Source organism: Natator depressus, chromosome 1 (genome assembly GCF_965152275.1).
Source record: "Natator depressus isolate rNatDep1 chromosome 1, rNatDep2.hap1, whole genome shotgun sequence".
In the NCBI taxonomy this organism is placed as follows: Eukaryota; Metazoa; Chordata; order Testudines; family Cheloniidae; genus Natator; species Natator depressus.
The window spans coordinates 106,904,688-106,932,056 of record NC_134234.1 but is presented as its reverse complement, the minus strand read 5'-3'; the positions used below and the strand labels follow the sequence as shown (position 1 = coordinate 106,932,056).

The 27,369-nt window shown below is 40.7% G+C and overlaps 1 protein-coding gene across 1 annotated transcript in view; it reads left to right on the top strand.

The window, feature by feature from the left end:
* Positions 1–27,369, top strand: part of COL4A1 (collagen type IV alpha 1 chain) — a 213,025-nt gene that overhangs the window by 1,065 nt on the left and 184,591 nt on the right. The window lies entirely within an intron of this gene.

Genomic DNA, 27,369 nt, shown 5'->3' with positions numbered 1-27,369 from the left:
TGAAGAAGTAGAGATATCAGATTGCATGGCTGGCAACAGAGAAAGGTTCTCCTGGTGAGACTCCCCATAGTCTTTCCCTAACAAAAACAAAAGTTCCAGCTGCAACCAGTTCAACTTGCTATGAAGGTGTCTCCTCATGTAACTCGTTTTATCATACAACTTTTTCTGGGATCAGCTGTCAAACTCCTCAAGTTAGGACACTTAATTTCTTAACATTCTTGAAATATGTTGAAGCTGGAATCAATTCCCCTAAGAGTGTGTAGTAAATTTGATTAATAAATTCTTCTGCTTTAGTCATTTTTTATCAGCTCCTTGATTTTTTGTACTAATTATAGTTCTATGTTATAATAGTTGAGTTCAGTTCTTGTTACATAAGGCTTCAGACTTCTGATAACTAAAGATGGGCATATGATTATACATGATCTGTTTTCTGATTGGCTAGAAAATTAGATCTAGTATTGGTAAATTAATTAGAAAGGAAATAAGGAATATTTCTCCTTATTTTTCACAGATTTAATATAGGATTTCACTTTTTGTTTTAGTTATGTTGACATCTAAAGATATGGAGAAGTTTTATGTCTTGAATCAATTCAAATGCAAGGAAAATACACTCCAGTGAAATCTGATTTCTTATCTGATGCTGCTTATCTGCTAATAGCAGATTTACTACGGTTCCAGAATCTCAGCAAGTTTTCTTGCTTATTCGGGGATTGTTCTATAGTTTACCGATAGGCCTTTTCCATTATGTGCCCATCATTTTGACATTATACTCTCTCCCGCCACCTCACATCTCAGGACAGTATTTAGTTCATTCCTATGTTATAAAACATAATATATCAATTCACATTGGCATTCTAGGTCTGATATTCTTAAAGATATGAGAATCTGTCTTTAAGCTTCCAACTTGTCAAATGTCTAATACAATCAATAATTTCACTTTTATATTTTAAATGTTTTGAGTTCTTGTGTAAATAGAACTCTATGAGCAAATTGTTTCTCTGAGATTGATCTCTAAATGTAAGGTAAGTTGTTCTACTAACCTCATGACTCTGGCTGAGGTAATCTAAAGCTAGTAATGATTTCAGTTTCATTCATTAACTAGCCTTTCTTTCAACATTGCATTAGCTGCACAAGATAAATTGGCAAGTGTCATGCCACAAGGAAACAGAAGCATGCTTTGGAAGTTAAAATTTCTGCAGTTCTGTTAACCAGATAAAAGTTAAGCCCCAGGCAGCTGCTTTTCATTGAGCCAACTCACTGGTATAGGTATCTCTTTATTATAGGACACAAGCAAGCTGTCCTAGTGGATAAGGGCATTGTTGTGGGCTCACTATGGCAGGGATGCTGTTGGGCTTCCCTTTCCTGGGCACTAAGCCATCAATCATTATGTCTGGATGTTTATTTACCACACCCATGGGAATGGTTGACTGTACTTTTACAGCTGTAGAGATTGGTAGAGCTGGCCTATAAATTACAATGCTTGCCTGGGACTCAAGGTCTTCAAATGAGCAGAGCCCCAAATGGTCCACTGCTTTGCATATGCTTAAAATACAGTTCTACTGAAAAAATGACTGTGAAATTGGCAGTTTGGTTATTGTGTTTTTGATTCCATATCAAATGTGCTCAGTTTACAAGTAAAGAACTTTTTTTGTTTTTTCCTAGTGGTCCTGCAAATTTGACATAAGTTCTGAGGTGTAGATCCACAAAAGGTCTTAAATGCCTATGTCACAGTTTTAGGTACCATTGTGATCCACAATACCCCCTCTCCGCTACTTTCTAAGGCTATAGCTACACTTTTGGGGGTTTGTAGCGTATAGTCACTACACTAGTGGCGCAATAACCCTCCCACTTTTGGTGGACCCTACCCCCTTCCCCTTCTCTTCCCCCCGAGGCCCCACCCCCTGGCCAGGCCAGCAGCTGGTGGAGCCTGGCTGAGAAGCCTGGGCAGTTGTGGGATCCGTGCAGACCCTCCACCTGTCCACAGAGCGGGGGGCCTGAGGGCAGCCCCTGGCCCTGCCCCACAAACTCCCCAACCAGATCAGATGGAGGTGGAGGGTCCGTGGCTCCATACTGGCTCCCCAGAGCTGCCCATGCAGCTCTGACCCTGACCCGACTCTGGCTGGGAGGTGGGACTTTGGAGCCTCAGCCCGGCCAGGGTAAGAGCTGCACAGGCAGCTGTGGGGCGCCACAGCACGGACGCTTCACCTGCCCTGGGTGGGGGCCCAGAGGGCAGGGACACAGGCCAGGGGTTGTTCTTGGGCCCCCTGCACCGCGGGCAGGTGGAGAGTCTATGGCAGCTCCCCTCAGCTGCCTGTGCAGCTCTTACCCTGGCTGGGCTGCAGCTCCAAGGCCCCGTCCCCCACCCAGAGCTGGGCTGGGGTGAGAGGCACGCGAGCAGCTGTGTGGAGCCTGGGTCCCTCCACCTGCCCTGGGTGGGAAATCCGGGGGGTGGGGATATGGGCAGAAGGCTGCTTTCAGCCCAGCCCATTCCACCCCGAGGTGAGGGAGGCGGGCTCCCGAGCCCTGCTCCGGCTTCTGGCTTGGCTGGGGGCGGTGCCTCTGGGGAAAGAGGAAGGGCAGAGGCGGAGCCTTGGGGGAAAAGGAGGGACCTCTGGGGGAAGGGGCAATGAGGGGCCTCGGGGGCAGGGGCCCCAGACCCGCTCACTTTTGGGAAGGCTCTGTCACCCCTGCACTACGTGTGTAGCTACAGTCTTAGTGAAAGCCTCTTGCAGTGGGGAGCTACTGGAGCCCTTGCACATGACAGGAGCCTTTCACTGCAGTTGGAAAAGGCTCAAGCAGTGGGACACTACACTGTTAAAATAGCAGCATAAATGCGGGAGGCTGCTTGGGCATGTAGAGAGTGGTGTGGGGTACATACACTCCTGGACAACCCCAGGGTAAGGCACTCTATTCTACTTGCCTGAGTAACGTTTTGCCATCTACATTGCTATTTACACTTGTGCTAGGTGAGCATGTGCTGTCTGTATTCTACACACTGCTGTAAGTATAGATATAGCCTAAACCTGTAGATGCCTAAACTCACTCAGCACCTACATTTTTGCTGTAAAAATTCTTTGGTCCTTACATTGCTGCCTCTAGGCATGTGTGTTACTGCCTCATTCTAGGTACCTGGGCACTGATATCTAACCTAAGCCCCAGTGGGATCCACAATGCAGGGGAAGATAGGCACTCCTCCACTTATCTTGTCTGTGGGGCCCATTCTGGTAGGAGTACTCAAAGGTTACCTACCAGATTAGGCCCCTTCCAAATCCAAGAGGCGGTGAAACCCACCTAATAACTTTTAGTCCAGTCGTTCGAATACTCACCCAGGACGTGGGACATGTAGATTAAATTCTGCCCTCTCCATGAGGGAGAGAGAAATTGAATAGAAGTCTCCTTCCTTTTAGGAGCGTGCTCTAACCACTGAGCCATTGGATATTCTGATGTGGGGCTCCCTCCATCTCTCCTGAAGCTTTTCCACTTTGGAGAAATAGTTATCAGGCCAGAGAGAAAGAGAGAGAATGACTCTATAGCCTAGTGGTTAGGGCACCCACGTGGGAGGTAGGAAACCCAAAGTCCCCTGGCTTCAATGATTCTTCAATTATTATCCAAAGTGGAATAGCTTCAACAGGAGAGAGTGATGGATCCCCACATCAGAATGTCCCATAGCTCAGTGGTCTCTGGAGTTGTGGGAGACCCCTGTTCAAATCTTTTCAACCCAGGCAGAGGCGGGGGGGGGAGGGGAGGGGGGATGGGATTAAACCTGAGAGAGTCCCACATCCCAAGTGAGTGTGCTAACCACTGGGCTAGAAGTTAATAGGAAGGGACCACTATCTCCTGTTTCTGTTTTGCATGGAGTGAGCAGGTACCTATCTCATTCTTGTAAGAAGCAGCTTAGGTGCTGAGTAAGAAGGTGGCAGCTCTTACATAGTCACCTTACACAATAGAACCATGCTTCAAAGCCAGCTGTGAACAGGCATGGGCAGCAATACAATTAGTGGCAGGACTGCATGCCTCAACTTAAAAGGCATGGTCTTGACAGCTTCCCCCTGAGCCCTGTCAGATGGCTCTACTAAATGCATTTATTTACGGCACTAGAACCCAAATGTGCTCTATGCCAACCCACAAAGCTTTTTTTTTTTTTTTTTTTTGGCAAACCGAGCTTTTTTTTTTTTTAAATTTACCAGTAAGATCAGTTTCTATTCCAAAATCAGAAGGAGAACTTAACTGTAAACAAGGGATTAGTTAAGATGTGTTCAGATCAGGCTGAGAGACTATTCCCTTGAGTAAGTTACAGAACTAGTTTGTTTTATGGAACCCAGCAAGGGTTATCATTTACAACACCCTCAAGGCTGCATTTTTCTTTGGTGAAGTAAATCTGTTTCCTTATATTAGTACTGTATTATTTATCTGAGAAATCACTGTGATACAGAAATCCTAGCTGCTTTTTTGATGTCTAGTCAAAGCCACAGCTGCATTTCTCTCTTTTCTGAAATGGGACTTAATGTCTCAATACTTTTAAATGATGGGGCAAATTGCCACTAGTATCAGCAGGTGCAGTGCCACGGAACTTCAGTGAAGTGAAGGAGATGCTCCCACCCACAGTACATCAGGAGTGAATTTAGCAGTTTCTCTAAGATACAAATCCAGCTCCCACTGAGTTCAGTGGAAGTTTTGCTATTGACTTAATGAAAGCTAGATCTTCTCTAAGAGCCAGATGTATTACTGTTTAAGTTGGCAGGAAAAGGTAGACTAGAAAAATGATAAAAGCATGCCCAAAATGTTATAAGGGTAGTGCTATTTCCCCCAATGTAGTTAACACTGATGTAATGTTAAATCTCTGTTGTCAAGGATTTATTAATTTGTTTAAAAAATACCTCAGGCTGAAATTAGACATAAAAGCTTTTAACATGAGAGCAAATGAACACTTTCTGAATGTTTGCCTTTTCATATGTGCTTGCTGATAAGAAATGGTGGGCCTTCTAAAAGAAGCATTCATTTTAAGGTTATTTCATTTAAGACAGACCCAACAAATTGTAAGGATTTTTTGGTGCTATTTGTTTATCTTCTTCGTGGTTTTATTGATATGAGGACAGGTAAGTACTGTAGCATTCAACCATAAATATTTGTGATTATATGCTCTGTAGACTAACTGTAACATCCAGCTGTATCTTACTCATTTTATTTTAATAATTATCGTTCCTGGGATTGCATATGTTAGTTTATATAACATATGGTTATTATTAGTCATGAATTTATATTTTACAGATGTTATAATTACATTACATGTGGGTTTTTATTATAATATAATTGCATAATTTTTCTGTTATGTTCTAAAAAAGTGCTTTGGACTCATTCTACTTGCTCACACACTCTTTCGGAGTGCAGGAGTACGTGACAATAAATAGCTTTTTCAGGCTATTAAACAGACTTTTATTCTCAAAAGCCATTTACTGTGCATAGACTCTGTTATGAATATTGTTCCTTTTATAGGACTAGACTAAACAAAGAAAGATTCAACAAGCCACATCATAAAAAAAAAAAGAAAAGAAAGACTTTCCTCATAAGTGTTTAGAAGGTCTGCTCCATTGCTTTCTCAAAATTTCCATTGATGTCACTTGGTGTAGCTCAGATGAATAATTGTTCCCATTATTCAAAGCAGTTACCATTAAAAAAGTCCTCAGCACCTTGTAAGGCAGGTCCAATGTTAAAATTAAACAGGCGGCTATAACCTGAACAACTGTTTTAGGCAGTAGCCAATGTAGAAAGTGAATGATTGGACACAGACAGCGCTGGTAAGAACTTTACTCTCATTTGAATTGTCTGGGCTGAAATCCTTCTCAGTCATGTGATATAGAATTTTCTGAGGAATTATATTAATATTCCAAGAGTTCTTATGATGCAATATCTTAGACCTGTAAAGAATACAGTAACAAATGGAGTCAAAGGTATTAAAGTAAAATATTTATCAATTATCACCACCACCATCTTCTCTTGCAGTGTCTCAGGTATTACACGGTGATAACTCTTTCCAGATGTTGACTTAATGGTGATTATGGTATAACTGGTTGGAAAATAGATTTTTTCCTTCAGAAAATTAAAGAAAAAGGAAAATCATTTGTCTTTTAATCAAAAATTGAAACTTGAAAAGATTTGCTTTTTAATGAAAAGTCAGATTTTTCCACAAGAAGTAGATGCTGTCTGCAAAATTTTTCAAAATCCCAGTTTTCCATACAAAAACAATCTAGATGGAAAAATTTCAACCGGCTCTTATAAAGAATTACTTTGTTTGGTCATTATGGCAAAACATTATTGTGCTTTAACTGTCATCATTTTAAAAAATGATATTTGTAGGTGTATTATCTACATCTTAGAGTCTAGAAGACTAGAACAAAATCTGAGAAATGAAATGATCATGGGCAATTGTGAGATTTCACTTAGCATGCAACGCTGTAAGTGCTCACTTTTAAGTCTTTGACATACATGAATACAGTTAGGCAAGATAAAAAATGTTAGGGTAGAGCATTAGACAATGAGCAGATGAGCTGCAAAGAATGCATAAGGACTACATTGTTCCTAGCCCTCATGCAGCCATGAAGTAAAGTAGGAGGAAGTAGGGATCCTCTAGAGCAGTGCTTCTCAAGCTATCTGATGTGGGGGACCGGCAATTTTTTTTTCCAATGTGCGGGCAGACCGGCAGCCGATGGCTCGCGGGCTGGCACTGGACTGCGGACCACCACTTTGAGTAGCACTGCTCTAGAGCAGTGGTTCTCAAAGCTGGTACGCCGCTTGTTCAGGGAAAGCCCCTGGCGGGCCGGACCAATTTGTTTACATGCCGCGTCCGCAGGTTCGGCCGATCGCGGCTCCCACTGGCTGCGGTTCGCCGCTCCAGGTCAATGGGGGTTGCAGGAAGGGCAGCCAGCATGTCCCTTGGCCCGCGCCGCTTCCCGCAGCCCCCATTGGCCTGGAGCGGTGAACCGCGGCCAGTGGGAGCTGCGATCGGCCGAACCTGCGGACGCGGCAGGTAAACAAACCAGTCCAGCCCGCCAGGGGCTTTCCCTGAACATGCAGGTGACCGGCTTTGAGAACCACTGCTCTAGAGGAGATAGTAAGCTGCACCCCTTTAAAAGGTGCAGTAAGTTTCTTCCCTTCCTTTCCCCCTAAACAGCACCCCTCCCACAGTGCAAATGTGGTACCCTAGGAGAAGGTGTGATTATGAATCACAATTCTTCCAGGGCTTCACCTGAGGTGGTGGTACCCCTCATTCAAGGCTCTGCCAAAATTCCATGATTTAGCTCATAGTGAACTTTGTGGAATGCATAATATCCGCTCATGATTTTGAAATATCTGGGGTCAGTAGGATGATATTGCCTTATAGCTTAATCCTAATATAAAGGCCAGTTCTACCATCCTTACCCAAATTTAGTACTACTTTACTTCTCATGTATAATGGAGCTACTTGTGTAGCAAGGTAATGGTCTAACAATCAGTAAGGTGGCAGAACACAGCCCATTAAATAACTACTATGTATTACATTACACAGAATTTAGTAATTTGCATTAATGCTTAGAACGATCATGGTAATGTCTGTATGATAACATCTCACCCTTACAAGTTTAATGTGGTTAACAAAAGTGTTACATACAGCTGAATCATAACCATCCTTTATCCTTAGTTTTCTGTGACTAGAGGTTGCCAAGTATGCCAATAAAAATACTCATGAAGAAGGTACTTTCCAATAGAATAAAATAGTTGGAATAGATGTCTTACTGTAGAGTAAATATGACCTTACAATATATATAACCCTAGGGTTTTAGAGAAGTGGCTTAGTAAATGACAGGAATTTTAATGCCTGACTGAAAATTTTCCCTTTCCGTATTCAGGATAGCGGGAGCCATTTCAAAGTGTCTTAATTCAAATCTTTATAGACTTGCAGTAAAGTAAAAGGCAAGTGTACTCTAAATAAAGTATAAAATATTCATTCATTCTTTCCTGCCGTTACTGTTTGATGTATACAAACAGGTAAACAATGTTTTAAGCAGATATAAAACTTAGTCTTTTCTAGCTTTAACTAAACAGTCATGTAAAAACATATCTATCTATCTATCCCAATAAACATTACAGTGTTTTAAATTTAAACATTAGAAATGAACAATTAAGTGAAGGTAAATAAACACTGAAATGCCCTCAACTGAAGAGAGAACTCAGACACACTAATATTAAAGTGTAAAATAGGACATTGCACATATTAAAAAAACAAAACCTCAGTTCTGGTCCCTTCTATCTCAGCCCTGCATCAGCCTATTTTAGTCTATATAGACTGATCACTGTAGTATCTGAATGCCGATAAACCAGAAACTCTTTTACAGCCATCTGTTCTACATCATATATATTTCAGATATGGGCTAGAATCTGAGAAACCTTAGGGTCTTATTAGATCTCACCTGTGCTTCTTGACAATCAGGTAAGGACAATGGAGAGAAACACCTTATTCTACCTGTGATTTATCAGGTGATCATGCATATAGAAACTCCAACTGGAGCACAAGTGCTTTGTGCTCTTATTGGCCATTTGCTTATGTGTCCAGTCCAAAGTCCTGGTCCTGCTCCTAAACTTTCTCAGGCTACACTGCCTCTTTGTTCATGATTCACTAACACTGCTGCACTCAGATGCTGGAACATTGGTGTCAGGGTGAAGCCCTCAAGAGTGGGTGTAATGTCAGTGGAGGGTCCTAGATTGTAGAACTCCATACTAGTCAAGATCAGAATAAGCTCAGGCCCACTCATCTTTCTCTCCTATCTGTTTGTGCACACTTTTGCTGCTACTGTTTCTGGCATAAAGCCTCTTGCTGAGCCTGAGGAAGGCTGTGCATCATCAACAGAACAGTGAAGTAGACAGTACGTAAAGTACTCTCAAATACACAAAGTAAGCAAACTGAAAAGGAAGGAGAAAAATACTATTGAGACTAGATGATGATAATCAAAAGATAAAAGAGAATATATTTTTCTCCTTCCTTTTCAGTTTGTTTACTTTGTGTATTTGAGAGCACTTTTAAGATGGAAGTTTTCAAGAGGGCTGAGAGGGAATTTGAGGAAGAAATTGTCAAAGATCTAAAAAAAAACCCCAAGAAATACTTTCATATACAAGTGTATATCAGAAGCACGAGCCTGTGAGAATCAATGGGTCTACACTTGACTGCTAGGAAGCTAAGAGTATGCATTGTACTTGTAGCAGTGTCGGTCCCAGAATACTAGAGAGACAAGGTGGGTGAGGTGTAATATCTTTTATTGGACCAACTTCTGTTGTTAAGAGAGACAAGCTTGTTTAGCATAAGTAGTTTTAGCACATATTCTAAGGGACCATTCAAGGTAGATTTCAGAGTAGCAGCCATGTTAGTCTGTATTTGCAAAAAGAAAAGGAGTACTTGTGGCACCTTAGAGACTAACACATTTATTTGCGGATAAGCTTTCGTGAGCTACAGCTCACTTCATCGGATGCATCCGATGAAGTGAGCTGTAGCTCACGAAAGCTTATGCTTATATAAATTTGTTAGTCCCTAAGGTGCCACAAGTACTCTTTTTCATTCAAGGTAGAGTGGCTCCTTAACACCTTTGCAGTTATAGGACAAAAAGAGGGGGTTAGTGGATTACAGATTATTGTAATAAACGGTAAATCCAGTGTCTCTGTCCAGTCCATGGTTTTCAGTGTCTAGCAGAGTTATGAATTTAAGCTCCCAGGCTCATCAGTGTTGTCCAGTTTCCTTTGAGTATGAGGACTGATAGATCAGATATAGAATGATTGCTTTGTGAAAAGTGTTCACCGACAGGTGATAGGGAGTTTTTGTCTTTTATCATTTTCCTGTGTGAGTTCATTCAAGAGTGTAGTGATTGTTTCATCCACGTAATTGTTATTGGGGCATTTAGTGCATTGGATGACTTATACCACGTTGTGATAGGCATGTGTAGGCCACATGGATCCTGAAAGGTGTGTTGTGCGGGGTGTTGATCATTGCAGAAGTGGAGATATATATGTCTGCAGGTTTGTTTTGCGTCTGTTGTTCTGGCAGGATGTGGTGTAACTTTGAGTTGGTGTGTCCTGGAATGGGCCACCCAAATATCTAGAGAAAACCTGCTCCAATACAGAAATAAACCCCTCTCTGCCAGCACACCACTAGTTGTCACCTACCACCTAACACTGGAACCCATATGGGGTATCATCAAACAACTATAATCCATACTTGAAGGAGACCCCGTCCTGAAAGAAAGCTTTCCTGAACCCCCTCTTCTGGCCTTCACACAACCTCACAACCTCTCCAAATTCATCATCAGAAGCAATCTCCTCACAGACCAGGACACACCAACTCAGGCCCTGCCATAACAACGAGGGATTTTAAAACAGTTTTTAAAAAACTTAAAAAACAAACCCCTAAATCGCCCTGGATTGAGAGGTAAAGTATTGTCAGAAATCAAAAACTGGCCAAGAGACCAAAAATAAAGTGTACAAATAAATGTGCAGTCTTCAACATGGCAAAAGTTTTCCTGAAGCACTATACCTAACTGGTGATGTATAATACATTTATTAATATCTGGAAAAGGTGGGTAAGCAGAAAGGTGGCAAGAGTTTCAAATTTTCACTAATTTAAGATATAACAGGGAATTAGCAAAACCATGTGAATGAACAGCGTGATGGCAGATGAAATTGTTGACTAATGCATAATATGATACATGGAAGGAATACTTTGAATTACTCATATACTACTGGGTTTTAAGATAATTATAGCCATTTGGGAGAAAGAGACTTGGGCGTCTGTAAAAAAAAAAAAAAAATCTCTGTTCATTGTGCAGTAGTGGTTTAACAAAATATGCACATATGCAAAATACTATGATCTACAAAAATGGGGAAAATACTGAAAATATTGTAAGGCCATTATATAAATCAGTGCCTTAGCCATACCTGGAATACTGTGTTTCATTCTAGTCACCATATTTCATGAGAGATAGCAGAAAGGGAGAGGTCCCAGTGAGAGACTATAACGTTGATTAGAGGCAGGGCCGGCCCTAGACCAAATGGCACCCCAGGCGAGGAGCGTCTTCGGTGCAGCCCCTCCATTTGTTAAACTTTTGAATGCCTTATTTTTTATGACATTTGTACCCCATTTCATGACTTTGATGCACGATTTGCATGCATGATTTATCCTTGTCATATAAGACAATAAGTTTGCACACTAGGATGTATAAATCTGTATTTATTCATGCCATATATAAGCAAATAAAAAAAACTGTTTTGTCTAAGGTTATAGAAACTTTTTTATTTTAAGAACAACTGAAATGCACTAACGTCAAGAAATTGTTACAGGGTTAAAGTAGGTGACAGCCTTAGAATGTTAACCCTAGTCCTTCAATTCAAAAGGTCGCTTTTCTCGCCTTGACCTCGTGAACTGAAGCACAGTGTCAGAGAGATCCAAAGACTGGCCAATGGCATTTTCAAGCAATCAAATAGCAAGTGATGGTAGTTTCTCATTGGCCCTTGTCAATCAAAGATATGTTTTAATGAGCCCGAGCTTTGAAAAGCTGTGCTCACCACACATGACTGTGGCTGCAGCTTAAGCAGAATCCTCAAAGCTATCCACACATTAGGAAAAGCGTCCTTCAGCTCTGCATCATGAATGATTTGGAGAACTTGGAGTGGAGAGTGCTTCTTGTGTTTCAAAACGTGATGGATGTTGTACACTTTGACACAGAGATCTTTATCATTGACATACAAACTTTCCTCATGTGTCAGCATCCAGTGAAGGTCCGTACAATTGTTAGAGTGTTTTCCTGTCCGCCAGCAACTTATTAAGGTAATACAAAACCCCCCAGGTCTTTTCGTGGTGCTTCATTTGTCCTAACCTTTCTCTGATGGACACTTGAGCAGTGTCAACAAACGAGCAAATAAACTCCCTCTTGAAAACTAAACTCCCTCTTGAATTTTTCCTCCAAGTTTCCCATCGCCTCATCTCTGCCCTTGTAATCAGACTGTCTCTTTTTCTGATTAAACGAGTTTCCTTGAAGACATGCTCAACTCCTATGTTTTCCACCATTTCTTTGGCAGCAGTGATGGCATCTTCAAATCCATTGTCTCTGTAGGCCACAACAAAATCCAGGCAGCTTCTTATCAAAGTGGCAGTGGTTGTGATGTCCATCGACTGAGTTCGTAATGTCTTGCATACAACGTTTACTTGGAACAGGATATTGTGCCAAATCACAACTGAGACCAGAAATTTGAAGTCATTGATCTGGTTTGCCAGGCTTTGTGCCTCATGACAGATTCTGGCCTCAGCTTTACTTGATTGCGTCAGTTCCATCAGGGTGTCATAAACCTCAGTCACTAGGTACCTCACTGGCTTTATGCTGTCAATGCGTCTCTCCCAGTCACTTAGTGTCTTCATGGTTCGATTTGTAACATTGTCTATGAGGATCTCCCACCTGATACTTAATGCTGAAAATGGGATATATATCCTTTGCAGTACTCTGAAGAGAGATACTGAATCTAAAGAATATGCTGCTGCATCTGATACAAACAGGTTGAGGGAATGGCAGCCACAAGGCGCGAAGAAAGCTCTTGGATTCAGCACAAGGATCCATGCCTGGATGCCGCTGTTTCTTCCCTATGCTTGTGCTGATGTTGTAGCCTTGGTTGCTGCAGTCCTGAAGCTTTATTTTATTCTCATTCAAAATGTTCATAAACAGTTCTGTTAGGCCTGTTCCAGTAGAGTCGTCCACAGATTGGAAACAGATTAAGTGTTCCTTTATTGGATACAGCCATCCTCGTCGTCAGCAAATCTTACTGTAAATGATACTTTTTCACTGTTACTAATGTTGGGACTGCACTCTTATTATGGCCCAGTATTTCGCTTTGCCAAGCCGCATCAATATGTTATCAAGCACCTTCCTTGCCATAAAATCAATCAATTAGTTTTGAATAGTTTTGCTGCAGTAATCGTCCATAGCTTCTTTATGAATTACACGACGTCGGTGCTCATGCAGGACATCATTGTATTTCCCAAGGAGCTATACCAAACCAAGGAAATTACCATTATGTTCAGCGAACAACTTATCCGACGAGCCCTGGAAAGCCAAAATATTCTTTGCAAAGACGAGGGTAATTGAGATCAGACGCTCGAGCATGTTCCTGCAATGCTGGGTTTCTACATTAATAATGTGCTGGCTTTCGGTGTCTATGCATTTATTCAGCTTGAGCCTGGACTCTACCTCCATCCGTTTGGAGTAGGCCATAAAATGACTGGGTGACTTTTCATGTTGCATCAGCTACATTGTGCCAGTAATTGTACCCGAAAAGTGCAAGCAACGATTTGGCATTCTTGTCAAATATTTTGCAGCAAAAACAGAACACTTTGTCAGTTGATTTTGAGTAAATTAGCCAATGCCGATTCAGTTTCTTACCATTCTTGAGCACTCTTTTGCAGTGTGACTTTGAGAAGTGTTGCTTCTGCTCATTTACTGGAAATGTCATATCTTCAATTTTGTCCATTCGTACAATTCTGATCAATATTGGTGAAGTTTGGGATCACACCACTGTGATCTGTGGTGTGCCGGTTTTCTCACTGCTGTTTCTGTCATCATGTGAGGCCGATTCTTTTTTTTATAATTTCTCTCCTTTTCTTGTGAGCCACATTCTTCTTTATCATCATTCTCTTTTATACTGCCAGGAAAACTGGATGATTCTCCACCATTTTCCTCACATTTTCATTCCTTATCTTCAGGTAAATCTGCTAACTCCTTAGTAATAGGACTTCCATCATTTATGCTTCACTCCTCAATTTCTTCTGCACTAGGATGATAGATGGGGCTTTAGGCCATAGCAATGTTGTTTTGTTTCAGATGTTTTCCCATCAAATTTGCCTCTTGCTGCAAAATAGATTGCAGTTGAGCTTTTTGCTTCCTATACTGAGCTCCTGAAGGCTTCCTTATGGGGGGGAAAACAGAAAGTATTAGGGAGAGCAAAAGTCTATATTCTGCAATCGTAGAAAGTAATTGAACATTATATATTAAGCATGGCAAAAGAAGTAACAGTATTTCTTTTATACTGCTGCATAGATAGGGCTTCAATGGATATCTCTCGTGTCTCATTAAATATGTCCTTTATTAGTTGCCACTTTTATTCTTCAAGTTTTAAAACACAAGTACACTTTCCCAATTACATAATAAAACAAGGCTCACAATATCACAGCTGGGCTCTCACTCCACTTCAGTTTGTTCTTATATCTCACTGACTGACTGGCGACGCCCCGCCCCTTATACCAACGAGGGCATGCCTGACCAGATTCTTGGAGGTTCCAGGAAAATGTAGTTCTCAGAAAGTCTGGAGGGTTCCACAAGATTCTACAAAGGTCCAGAACGTTCTAGGAGGTTAGTGAAAAATGAATCCATATATTGAATACCTGAAACATTTTACTTCAAACATTCTATTTTCCCTTTTGTCGCTAACAACAAAAACAGCATCATGAGCCTGGCTCCTCCCCAAGCCCAGAGGCATGGTAAATTGAGTTTGGAGAAATTCTGCAATACAATCTGTTAAGGGGCAGCACCAACTGGAATGCCCTCATGCAACAGGCCACTGCATGACCCGCTTGCTTGCCTCAGTTTCCCCTGTCAATCCCAGGGCTCCACGCCAGGCTGTCTTACCTCAATAGTACCCCTTCTTGGGGCAGATCTATTAGAAAACATTGTGCAAATGGTCCAGAACTCAACTCCCAACACTTAATCCATCTATCACCCCAGTGCAAGCGGTCATTAAAATCCCAACAATTTATCCCTTGATGCCCTACATACTACATGCCGGTGCCTTCCACCATACCTAGACTCTTTGTCAGTCCTCCTCTGTCCCTCTGCCAAAACAGCCACCCTGCCCTGTTCAGCTGCACTGCTCTTCCCAACAGGAACCACTACAGCCTCTCTGTTGGAATATATTTACTAGAGGAGCATCCCTCACTTCCCCAGGCCCTCTCATTGTCCCCCTTGATTCCAACTCTCTGATGTTCAGACATCAACAGGTAAGCACCTCCACTGCTCCCGTGCCTTCAGCCCTCTCCATCCCTCAGCTCCAGCTTGGAAGCCAGCAGTCAACCCCCTCTGCTGCTCTCCTGCCTTCAGCCCTCTCCAGTTCTGGCTCTCTAGCTTGGGGACACCAGCCAGAAAACCCTTCTTGCTACTTTCCTGCCTTCAGCCTTCCTTCAGGAACCAATGCTCTACAGCAAGGATCGGCAGCCTTTGGCCTGCGGCCTGCCAGGGTAAGCCTCCTGGGCCGGTTTGCTTACCTACCGCATCTGCAGGTTCGGCTGATCGCAGCTCCCACTGTCCGAGGTTCGCCACTCCAGGCCAGTGGAGTGCAGCTGGGGGCTGCGGGAAGTGGTGCGGGCCGAGGGATGTCTGGCCGCTGCTTGCCGCTGTTTCCTGCTGCCCCCGTTGGCCTGGAGCGGCGAACCGTGGCCAGTGGGAGCTGCAATCAGCTGAACCTGCAGACGTGGCAGGTAAGCAAACCATCCTGGCCCGCCAGGGGGCTTACCGTGGTGGGCCGTGTGCCAAAGGTTGCCGATCCTTGCTCTACAGCAACCCTCCCTCATCAGGTCTCTCTCAGCTTCTCCCTGGTTCCTTATAGCCTTCTGGAGCTGCCCTGCCCTCTTTAATTGGTCAAATGGGAGCGCTTGTTCTGGCACAGGGGAGCTGGACCTACTTAATTTACTGGGGCCAGCCAACCTGTAATATGCTGAAAGGACAGTTGTCTTGTGGACTGAGCATGGGGCAAGTTGTCAAGAGATGCAAGGACAAGTAACTTAACCTCTCTGTGCTTTAGCTTTCCTATCTGGAAAGTAGGAATAATAATACTTTGTAGAACATTTTAAGTTCTACCAATGAAAAACTTAATGTAAGTGTAGGTACTGTCATCCTCACTGGAAGGATTGTAGTTCATTCTGAATAAGACTTCACATTTATATAGCACCTTTACAACTGATGATCTTGAAGAGCAGACAACTATGAAACAGCTAAGCTTTGAAGCACCTCGGGAGACACTGTCTTACAGGTGGAATGCAGCAACGTGTTTAACAGCGCTGAGCACACAAATTCATGTCAAGAAGTGAAGAAAAATACTGACCCCAACTGAAACTCTGGGAGGAGTTTGAGTCAGTAGCATATAATTTCTAGAGTTGGTATTTGGCCAAAATATTAGAGTTAACACACCTATCCTTGAAGAAAGGGGTTGTGAAATCTCAGATATTCACAAATGATCAGGGCCTCGGTTTTACATCTGATCCATATACAGCACCTCTAACAACATAATATCCTTCTAATGTTACACTGGGATGTTGGGATACTAAGAGAGAAGGGTACCGCCAGCTGACTCACTAATACAGCTTCCTGACGCATCTATGTTTCCCCTAAAGGTCTCCTATCCAGGAATTGGCTAAGCCAAGACCTGCTTAATGTGTGAGATTTGAAACCACAGAACAAGGTAATGGCTATTCAAGGAGACAAAACAAATGAACCTGGAGTAGCTTTGAAGTTTTAAAAATGCAGAAATTATGTTGTCCCCCGTAAAAAAGCTAGTGCCGGGCCCCTTCAAGTATCAGCTCCTAGAATGTAGCCACCACAAATGCTAGTCAGGTGATCAAATGTGCACATATGGGGCTAAGTGGGTGTCTCGCTGTGAGTTTCTCTTTTGTGCTAATGTAGTCCTTTATTCTGTGCTTTTATAATTTTTGCTGGGAATAATAATAATATAATATTAGATTTTGATATTGTATTTATGCTTCTGTGTCCATTTATGCAGTATTTTACCTAAATTAAAAGTCACAAGTTTAGATTTTACACAAAGAGCCTCAGCTAGCAGGCAAATCTTTCAATGAGAGCAAAACACACATTGAAATCAGTGGAAGATCTGCAGGATTGGACCCCAATTGTTATATTCAGGTTTCACTTTGTCGTGGACTCTAAAGTTGTTGGAAATGGTTTAGGAAAGTCTTTTGTACTCTTATGGGCTAGCGGAGATAAAGTGAAGTGAATAGTGTACAAAATGTTCTTTGTCTTCTGGAGGGAACTAGTTTTGGAGATACAGTCTGCACCAGGGTTTTTGAGCCCCCCTTTACGAGAGAGGTTTCATCCCACTAGTTAATCTACAACAGCAGCAATAGGAAGAGGTCAGAGTCTGGGTAATAAAGATGGGAAGAACCTTGCCAGCTTCCAAAGTGAAGGTAGTTAAGGAAGGATCATGTTGAAAGGCTCGTGCTTTTGAGACTCCCTGGTTCAAATCTGTATTGAGATTTGCTGGAAACTTCAGATGAGCTTTAGATTTAATACTGAACTTTTTAAAAGCTGCCAGAAGTTTAGTGTTGTTCTTCAGTATTTTGTTAGTGGGTCAGGACCCATGGCAACTAACATTATCAAAAAAGAGCAGTTTGTTCTGGGCCTTTTGCTCTGCCCCGCCATTTCTCAATGCAACCACCTTGGAATTTATAGTCTTCTCTAACTACGTGTGAGGTCTAGTTTTTCACCAACACAATCAAACTGTTTCTTCCAGCCAGGGTGCCTTCCATTACAGTCTTTCTACTGATTAGAACAGTGCATTGATACTGAACCACTCTACTAATGGATCAGGCATGTCAAAACGTTTAGTGGAATGGAACACATTTTAGGTTGTTTTCATGTAAACATTATTTGTTTATATACATGCTTATGGTGGGAGTTTCAGAAGTGCTCAGTGTTAAATTGATTTACTTGAGAGCAGAGTTAGACCGATACTAAGCACTTTTAAATCTCTCTCCTTCAAAGCAATAACCACATGCCTTTTTGGAAAAAAACGTGTAATTTTGTTATTTGTAGCTGGTTCTGTGGTTCAGCATATTTCCTAAGGTGCTTAGCTCAGAACAAATAATTAAAATGGTTTATACTTTTGGAATACATTTGCTCCAGGCAGCTAAAATGGTTCTATTGTAGCTGGAGAATAAAACTAATTTGACTGTGTGCTAATTTTTGCTGCATAGCTGCATGCTGATTGTGTACCATAAGTATCAGTCTAATGCTCATAACAATAAGTGTTTAGAGTCTAAAAATATTTGTTTCTTAAGACTGAAACTCAAGTAGGATTGTGGAAATATACTGGTATTGATTGATGAGACATTATATGATCAGGAAGTTCATATATTAATGAATTTATTGGTGTGCAAAGTATATATATTAAAGGAAGGGGAAGTTAAGAGAGAGATGTCTCAAACATCCCAGGAATTTGCATATTGTACTGGTAGCTATGTGTCCCATTTATGGCAATGACAAATCTGTTATCTGTTAGTGGAATAAGAAAAAAACAATTCTGACTACCCTGCAATATATGGATGAATGTGTGAGTAATGATTTAGTACCAAAACTCAGAAATTTTAAGTTAGTTGTAATTAAACAAACTCTGTAAAGTGCATGTGTTTGTGGAAGGGTGGGCCAGAGGGATTAGATAGAATTATCCCAAAGAAATGCTTGAAATGCTGCAATCTTTTTAAAGTAAATTATATGATTCTTCTGTTTGTAACTAAAGTAAACATTTTTTCCTTTACTTCATGAGCTCATTAAGAATAAGGGATACAAGATTATTAGAGATAGAAACATTGGCGAAATCAACATGGCTATATTTGGGAATAATATATGGAATGACAGGTGAAGCAAGGAAGAAAATGAAAGATCAGGGTGTTGTGGTCTGGGAGGACTGTGTCTCTGCTTTGTGCTAAAATGGAGTAACATTAGCCCTTATGCATCATAGTCTTACTATCTGTAAATTTTATTCATATTTTAAAAACTAAAATACTATTTCCCATTACGAACCTTAGTGAGATAAAGAATATTGTTTTGCTACTAAAAATCTTTGGGCCAAACTCTGACTTGAATCACACCCATAGGCATGTTAAAATATTGGAGAAAAATCAAACAGCACAGTAATGTATCATTCAAAATGTGCTCTGATTCACACTGGCAAAACAAATAGTAGATTTCGGCATGTTTTCCGGGAATGGTCTGGTAGGATAGACTGTGCAGAGGATCTGTTCTTGAAAAATGTGGATGTGTCATGGGCATAGAAAATTTTTGTTTGCAGACCCATGAGACCTGCGCAATAATTCCAGGTCAAAGACCTTAATCCTGTGAAGTACTGAGTACTTCCTAGGAGGTGCTGAATGACCACCATTCCTACTGAAGTCATTTCAGTAGGAGATGAAGGTGCTCAGCATTTTGCAGGATTTTGTCCGAAGCGTTAAGGAGACCAATGGAGTTGGAATTGGGGAAAACGGACCAATAGGACAAAGACAGGGAAGATTTGTATTAAAGTGCTGACATCATAGGAATGACCTTGTGTCCCTGGAGATTCCAGGGAAATGTCACTATGGATTGGGGGCCCAATTTATGGTTGACTTACAGCCCCTTGGTGCCATCATAGTCATTGCAAAGGGGCCACAAAGCAGTCACATGGGCAGGGCCATCACTACCCATAAGCAAAGTACTCAGCTGCGTAGGGCACCAGGAAATTTGGGGCACCACATTTCCTGGTGCCCTGCACAGCTGCGTGCTGTTCCAGCCTCTGCTCTGCCTTTTCCCCGTGGCCCCTGCTCTGCCCCCGCTCCTTTCCACCCCTGGCACAGTCTATTAACTGTCTAAAAGAAATGTATGAAATTGATTGATATGGGAATGTGCATATATGAATGTCATGTCTTGTATTTTTTTTTGTATCTGTCCTATATTTCAGTTAAATGTGATTCAGCTGTATTAAAAACCATGAAATAATTTGAAACTTGGAGGGATAGATAAATCATACCTAATAGATCCATCAGACAGAAAATGGATTATCTGCTAAATTTGACTTTTTATTTTATGAATATTAATTTTGAAATGTGCTACCAAAAAGAAGGAGAGGTAGACCTGTAATTGAAATAACACTATCAGTGTTGTGAACATACTACATGTTTTGCTGTAGATGAAGAAAACTAACATGTTTTTAGAATGTCATTTGTAATTTGAGTTTACTTATGGATTACTTAGACTTTACATCTTATTCTGGTTTATTTATAAAGTGAATTGTTTCTTACAGTTCTTGATCGTTGTGTTGCAAAGTGTGAAGCAGAGAGTACTCTTGCTTTACTAGATACATACTATACCTGGATGCTACAGTGAGTATTTATTTTCTTGTCAAAATCAGTTAATAGGTAAAGAAATAGTCCATAACTTCATAATTAACCAGCAGTCTCTCCTAATTGTTTCCTGTATTTGTGCTTCTTTTCCTAATGCAAATTAGTCAAGTAGCCTTTTAGATGGGGATGACGGCAAAATGGTATGCAAATCACCCAGAACTTTGGTCTTGGTACGAAAATCCCTTACTGGCCTTATCTTGTGGGAAAATTGGGCCTCTCATGAAGAGTCTTTGAAGTGGTGCTCTATTGTGACTCTCATCCACATATCCCATTTCACACTCCTTCATTTGTGCCCCTTATTTGCAATCTTGTATAGAATTGGGACTGTCCACAATAAACTCAGACTGTAAGAGAGTCAGGCCAATCTGTACACTTCAATGAAATATTGAACTTTGAACGAGGTGCACAAATGTAAGGAGAGACTTCTAAGCTGACCTACAAATCCAAGTTATCCTTCCTGGTTTCAATATATTAGAAATTTAAGCTTCAGTAAGGCAAGTAATCCCTGCCACTTGCTCCAGGGCAAGATGGAAAAAAGCCCCCAAACCTGTGGCATGGTCAATCTACTATGGGAAAAAAATCATTTCTGACCCTAAAATTGCCCATCAATGAGATGTTTTGGAGTATGCGAGAAACAGACACCAGCCATTAGTGCCTAATTCTTTCCTGAGATGTAAACAATAACTAAAGCTATGCCCAGGGCAAACCAACACTCAGTGCTGCCTTTGCTATCCATCACAAACTTGCACCGGGCAAGAGAATTAGGACAAAGTCTCAGGTTGTCTGTAGGGGCAGAGATGCATTCCTGCTTCCTGCCTTTTATACCATGGAGAGAGGCAGATAAGTGTGGATTGACTAGCAGGCAATGAACCTGCCTATCAGATATCCCCATTACCTTTGCTCCTCATGGGTCAAAGGATGAGTTGGCAGGGAGTTTCAAATCCTGGGCCTATCCTGCTGGGATTGGCTTATCCCTTGCGCAGTGAGGATCAACATTTGAAGTGCTCCTCTGTCTCTGCTCTGTGGGGATCCACATTTGAAGTTGCATTCTGGCTGAGTGTGATGGGTAATAATTACAATGTATGTTGTAATTGTTCAAAATCTGCATTTATTTCTTTAGAGAAAGAGACTATTAAAGGGGAAGGTGAAAAAGCAGGAAAATGGCAGTAAGATATATAAAAAAGGGAATGTGGGGCTAGAGGCTCTTTACTTGGTTCTAAAATGTCTTATGTTCTAACCACTTTGCTTGTGACTTCAGAAATTGTAATGTTGTCTAAGAATTTCCACTTGAATTAAGGTACAATAGCAGTTTAGCTACTCTGTTCATGGGGGCAAAATGCTGAATTTAGTCAGCCTGCTTGTCTGAGGGTTGTTCTTTATTACCACTCTTGTAGAAAGAAAGTCTCTGATTATATTTCCTTTAACGGTTTTTCTCCCTTTGAAGGAGTGCTGTAATTTTGTTTTACCATCTCATAGAAAGGAAGCCACACGCAATGGCTATTACCATTTGTTTTCTGTACAGCTCATGTAGCTAATTACATTGGTGATGAGGGGCTGACATCTCCCTAAAAATTCAGACAATTAAGCTATAAAAGAGCAGCTGAAAATATGTGCTAGCATCTTTATTGTCTAATATCAAGAAACCATAACATTTTTGAATATTTTGACATCTGAGAAAACATGCAGAAAGTGATCAAAGTATATATAGCAGAAAATTAAGATTACCTAGTGAGGTTTTAATATGAGCAGCTGAATTTCATTGCCTTAAATAAGGCACATCTTGTCTGATGGAATCTCAGTAGAAGGGATACTATTTCCTATATGCCCTTTTTGGGCTTTCCTGTAGTGGCTATCATTATGACACCTGTGGTTTAATTGTTGCTTTGAAATACTGTGGAGCAGTTTCTCTGTACTACTCCATTCCCTTTGGACCGCTAAGGCAATGGAAAGGGAGCAGGCATTGGCCACAACCTAATAGTAGGGGATTTCCTCCGGCATGTGGAAGTCTTCAGTAGGCACAGAGCCCTGTAGTCAGCATATACCATACCTTCCCTGGAGCCTCTAGCACAGTGGCATTTTAGGAGAGGAAGGGGGCAGGAAGAGGGTGTGGCTGGAGCACACTGCTCTAAGCCCAGCTGGTGGATGGTACATTGGGAACCATTGACAGCTGGTGCAGGTTAGAACAGCCTAGGAGCTATTCTAACCCACTGCCAGGAGAAGGGAAAAGGTGAGAATCAGGGAGCCATAACTGGCTCCTTCATGCATTCCTCCAGCTTCTTTCCCCCTCATTGAACATACACTCAGCAGAGCAGAGAATCTGCCCCTCTGTTTCTTTTTAAAATGATTATATCTTTTCCTTATTCTTGTTTAATTATGAATTTTCATATTGTGCAGTTTAAGGGTTTTATCCAACCTAAATTTGCCTCCACAGCTCTTGACAAGCAGAGCCTCCTTAAGATATCCAGGGGAGAGAGTTTCCCTCTCAGAAATAGCTGTGTCCTGTTAGTTTTGTCCTTACACTGCCACTCCAGTCAACCTTCCCAGGGCAGAGTATGTTTCTTGTCTGTCCAGTTTGATTGTCTATAAGTAGAACAAACATTAGAAAAGTTCTTCCCACCTCATTAAATATGTCATTTTTTGATGCTTCCTCACCTGCAGTCTTGATTGGGAGGCAGGTCAGGTCTCCCTGAACAGAAGGTTCACTCTGAACTCAAAGCTCCTATGTAAGTTTAAGAAGTTGGTCCTCCTCCCAAACCTCCTACACAACAGGATGTAGAGTAACTCTCACAGGTTGCATGGCCCCAGCATTAGCAGAGAGTACCAAACCCAGCACCAGGAGTTACAGTCTGCAGGAAGCAGGGAACTCATTTGCGTGGAATATCTTGGCATGGGGTGTGCAGACGGGTTCTGCTCAATAACAATCCAAAGCAGTGCGGACCAATGCATGTTAATTTTCATCATCTGAGTCAGATGCCACCAGCAGAAAGTTGATTTTCTTTTTTGGTGGTTTGAGTTCTGTGGTTTGGGTTCCGCATTGGAGTGTTGCTTTTTTAAGAATTCTGAAAGCATGCTCCAAACCCCGTCCCTCTAATTTTTTTGGAAGGCACTTCAGATTCCTAAACCTTGGGTCGAGTGCTGTAGCTATCTTTAGAAATCTCACATTGGTACCTTCTTTGTGTTTTGTCAAATCTGCAGCGAAAGTGTTCTTAAAATGAACAACATGTGCTGGGTCATCATCTGAGACTGCTATAACATGAAATATATGGCAGAATGCAGGTAAAACAGAGCAGAGGACATACAATTCTCTCCCAAGGAGTTCAGTCACACATTTACTTAACATCAGCATGGAAGCATGTCCTCTGGAATGGTGGCCGAAGCGTGAAGGGGCATATGAATGTTTAGCGTATCTGGCACATAAATACCTCGCAATGCTGGTGACAAAAGTGCCATGCAAATGCCTGTTCTCACTTTCTGGTGACATTGTAAATAAGAAGAGGGCAGCATTATCTCCTGTAAATGTAAACAAACTTGTTTGTCTTCGTGATTGGCTGAACAAGAATTAGGGCTGAGTGGACTTGTGGGCTCTGAAGTTTCACATTGTTTTGTTTCTGAGTGCAGTTATGTAACAAAAAAAATCTACATTTTCAAACTGCACTTTCACAATAAAGAGATTGCACTACAGTACTTGTATGAGGTGAGCTGAAAAATACTATTTCTTTTGTTTATCATTTTTACAGTGCAACTATTTGTAATAAAAAAAATATACACTTTGTATTCTGTGTTGTAATAGAAATCAAATATATATGAAAATGTACAAAAACATCCAAAACATTTAATAAATTTCAATTGGTGTTCTATTGTTTATCGCAATTATTTTTTAAAATCTTGATTCATTTTTTGAGTTAATCGCATGAGTTAACTGCGATTAATAGTCCGCCATAATTCTAAGAGAGGTAGGGAAGCTAATTCTCTGCTGATTCAGTGTATTGAGAAAGGTGGCCTGATGATTAAGGCTCCAGCTTGACACTCAGGAGTTAAATACTAATTTGATTGTTTGTTTGAAAACTAATTTGCTGCTTTCAAGCATTAAAAAAAAATCATGAGTCAGACCCCAAAATCATGAGAGTGGCTTAGAAATCATGCAATTTTTAGAAAATGATGCTGAGTTCCTTTTATTTGTCTTTTGGTGTGTTATCCCTTGTTCACATTTTCAAGCTTTTCTCTAGAACCATGAGGCCTAGAAACTTTTTTTGAATAAAAAAGGAAAGCTGAGATGCCAATGGAATTATATGAGTTCAGAAGCTTGGGGCTTTAAGAAAGCAAAAAATATTGTCAGACTTCTAATAAAATCACAAGAGTTGGTAGCTCTGAAGGTGAACACGTCCTCATGCTCTGATCGAACAGCAGGGTGCTGCTGACACCTGGAAATAATTAGATGCTTGGAAAAGAAGCAGAGCACTTTACAAAATAGAATCAAGTCCTTTGTGGTTGACAGGTTGAAGGAATATTTAGCTTTGTAGCATGTAATAGTTTAAAATCAGATTTAGGAAGCAGAAGATCTTGAACTGTAAACAGGTATATAGTTCGTTGTCTGGAGCAGGGTTCGGTAGTCACATGAGCCCTCTATAGAAATCTATTACTATTGTTTAAGGGCTGTTTTAAAAATACAAAGTGAATGCCACTTCCAAGACTCTGCATATTAATGGACAATAGAAGTTAAACTTTTAACTTCTCTGTACATCCAGAGAACAGCCCCCTCACGGCCTCTTTTTTACATACACTTGATTTGTAAATCATTTTCTAATTACAGGATTGGTAAAGCAATTTCTTTTTCTATAGAGAATGTAAGGTATTCAGAAAATTACCTGGATGAAGACATTGGATGGGATAATGGGTTCATACTTTGCTATGGGGAAATATAAAACGAGTGGGAAATATAATTAAATATTGTTTAACAGAATAGCTAGGTTCCCAAATGCTTTGAGATTCATAAAAGTCTGTCCCAGAAAATGATAAATCAAAATCTTTATTTGAAACTTTTTAAAATACAAAAATGGCCTTTTTGGAAGCTAAAATTCTCCTGGACAATTTTCATTTTTTGAAATTTTACAATTTCTTTTATTATTTTTTGTTTTGTTCCCCCCCTTTCTTTCCCTTCTAATTTTTATCCTTTTCCTCCCTTTGTTCTTTCTTTTTTTTTTTCTGTTTTGTCCCTGAAAAAGGGAGACATGGGGAAGAGAAGGAATAAAGTAGAGGAATCAAACTGTTTTTTTTTTTAACAAAAAGTTGCTTAAAAATGGTATGCTTCACACACACAAATTGAAGTTTTTCAACTCTAATCAATAATAACGAGTGACTCAAAAATATTTTAAAAAACTCTAGCATTGCTTTCTATACAGAGTTGATCTTGTCCCAGTCTTGTCTCTTTCCCATCCCTGGCTCCTCATCCTAGTCTCATTGCTCTGCCTGAGCAAGTTCTCTCCCTGCTTCCTGGTTCCTCGTTAGATCTGTCTCCACTCCACTGGTTCTCAGTCCCATTCTCCTTGTCTAACTAGTCCCAGTGTTAATCCAGTTCCTCATCCTCTTTCTCCCCCATTCCCGCACTATATTGACAGTGCTACGAGGCCCACCTATAAGAATGAGGAGAAAGATATGTAAATAAACCAAAAGGTCATGAAGTTTCTAGCATTATAAATATCTGAACAACTTACCTTTAATCTTTGTTGGTCAAATATTTCATGTTCACAGGTTCCCTAATCTATTTTTGACATATACATTGCATTATCATTAGTTTATCTGTATTTCTTTTGTAATATGTCAGTCTAACAGATGAAATGTTGCCAGATACACATTTTTAATTCTGAAAATATGGAAAGAATGGTCTGATCAGCTTTCCATTTTTTTCTGGAAATTTTCCAGTCAATCCTAATGTCAGCAGTGCACTGTTTTGCTTTCATTACTGTGGTCTTCAGTGCTTACAATGAACATAATAGAATTGAAAGGTCAAATACTGTAGGTCTTCCATGTGGAACTGTTTTGCATCTCATGAATACGAAACTGTTGAAACTAGCTAAATGCTTTGGTGACTCAACTGTTAAAATATCTTTTAACTCAGCTGAGGTAACAGTAAAACTACAACAGTATTATTTTTAGGCCTAAGGGAGACAAGGCATTTTGCAACTTGTTTCAGGATATTTAAAGAAAACAGAAAACAAATATTGCTACTAAAAGTTTAAAACCTCAAAAAGAATTCTCTTAGATGCATTGTTATCGATGAGAACATTTTTGAATCACTGTGTCATATATGGCAAATAATTTATTTTTAAATAATGTGCCTTATGCGCTTGTTAATAAATTGTAGCCCCTAGTATCTACACACTTAGTCCCAGACAACAACAATTTCAAGAGTTGAGGATAAACCATGACTTTTTCTGTAGTGGAAATAGTTTTTGAGCTATTTCGTATTTTCTCTTTTATCAAAAGAGGAAGTCTCAAGGTTCCTTCCTCACTCTGAACTCTAGGGTACAGATGTGGGGACCTGCATGAAAATCTCCTAAACTTACTTTTACCAGCTTAGGTTAAAACTTCCCCAAGGTACAAACTATTTTACCCTTTGCCCTTGGACTTCCACTGCCACCACCAAATGTTTATCTGGGTTTATTTATTAGGAAAGCGTTGTTTGGAAACGTCTTTCGCCCCAAAATCCTCCCAACCCTTGCACCCACTTCCTGGGGAAGGTTTGGTAAAAATCCTCACCAATATACATAGGTGACCACAGACCCAAACCCTTGGATCTTAAGAACAATGAAAAAGCATTCAGTTTCTGAAAAGAAGGATTTTAATAGAAGTAAAAAGTAAAAAAGAATCACCTCTGTAAAATCAGGATGGTAACTACCTTACAGGGTAATTAGATTCAAAACATAGAGAATCCCTCTAGGCAAAACCTTAAGTTACAAAAAGACACACAGACAGGAATATCCATTCTATTCAGCACCAGCTTAATTTCTCAGCCATTTAAAGAAATCATAATCTAACGCATATCTAGCTAGATTACTTACTAAGTTCTAAGACTCCATTCCTGTTCTGTCCCCAGCAAAATCATCACACAGACCAGACACAGACCCTTTGTTTTTCTCCCTCCTCCCAGC